Source organism: Ursus maritimus, unplaced genomic scaffold (genome assembly GCF_017311325.1).
Source record: "Ursus maritimus isolate PB19 unplaced genomic scaffold, ASM1731132v1 scaffold_3, whole genome shotgun sequence".
NCBI classification, from domain to species: Eukaryota; Metazoa; Chordata; class Mammalia; order Carnivora; family Ursidae; genus Ursus; species Ursus maritimus.
The window spans coordinates 55,562,357-55,563,715 of record NW_024425563.1 but is presented as its reverse complement, the minus strand read 5'-3'; the positions used below and the strand labels follow the sequence as shown (position 1 = coordinate 55,563,715).

Genomic DNA, 1,359 nt, shown 5'->3' with positions numbered 1-1,359 from the left:
CGTCATTACAGAGAGGAATACCCATTAGGCTGAAGCCGGTGGAGGGCGACGTGTAAACAGAGTCTGATCTTGGTGGTGGGTCTGGAAAAGCTGCCTTTTTTCTTTTTAAATTCTCAGTCTTTCTAATCTTTACTAATTTGAAAGATGAAACATGATCGTGTGTCGTCATTTTTACTTGCATTCTTCTTAGTGGTTTTAAACATTTTCCATGTATTTATTAGATTTTCTTCCCCTGTTTTGAATTTGCTTGTGCCCTTTGCATATGTTTCTTTTAGGCTATTCTATTTTTTTATTGATTTCAAGAGCTTTTTGTATATTATTGAAATTATATTTTATCGCAGTAAAATATATATAACATTAAATTGGCCATTTTAACACTTTTAGAGTATACATTTCAGTGGCATTAAGTACATTGACATTATTGCACAACCATTACCACTATATCTCTAGAACTTCTTCATTATCCCAAAGTGGGGAAAAAAACAAAAACAAAAAACAACAGCCACGGTGAGAAGCCATAAAGTTGATGCAATTGTCTTACCCGTACATGTGGCATGCAGACCAAGGACCTCTTCTATCCTTGGCAAGGGAGGTGCTAACCTTTTCTCCTTTCGTACAACAGCAGAAAAACTGCTTGAGTGATAGAATCCTCTCATTGTTTCTCTGGAACCAAAACTTCCTTGATTATTGCTACTTCACTTTAAGAGATGTGTTCATACATTAAATAAACGGTGAAAAGCTGTTTTCATAGGACCATCTTACTGAGCAAATTCTGTTTTGTTGAGTCCTTATAGTTCCTACACTTTTTATTTAATCTACTGGTGTTTGATGTTTTCCTTGCTTGCCAACGTGGTATTTCCAGCTGTGCATGGAAATTAATTTTCTGTTTGAATAGACAATTCCAGGAAACTATCTATTAAGGTTATAGGAGGCAAAGAGAATGTTGTTTTACAATTTTTTCCTGGTATTCTTGGCATTATAAGGGGAGTAAAAAGGTTGATGTGAGAGTCCATGATTGGCAGTTTATTTTTTGTTTTTAACGAATATTATATTAATAAAATAAACATTGTCACGGATCACGAACGTGGTCATTAATAGAATGTATTTGGCACTGAGAACTTATCCTCCGTTTAACAAAACACTTCTAAATGGATCTTCCATGAACTCTAAAACATTTCTTGGGCAAGAGACCTCTTTCTTTATCTGACTTATTCTGTGGAATCTCAAAATCTAAGGTCCATAGAATCTTATCCAAAACCCCAGGGGACAGGTGTGTTTTAGAATTGAGAATTTATCAGATTTTTATTTATTTTTTTTTTTTAAAGATTTTATTTTATTTTATTCGACAGAGATAGAGAC

General features: G+C 34.0%; 1 non-coding gene across 1 annotated transcript; it reads right to left on the bottom strand.

The window, feature by feature from the left end:
* Window positions 1-495: 495 nt before the first annotated feature.
* LOC121105951 lies at window positions 496-622 on the bottom strand. The gene has a single exon (XR_005838690.1). It is a non-coding gene; the product is annotated as a U6atac minor spliceosomal RNA (small nuclear RNA).
* Window positions 623-1,359: the final 737 nt, after the last annotated feature.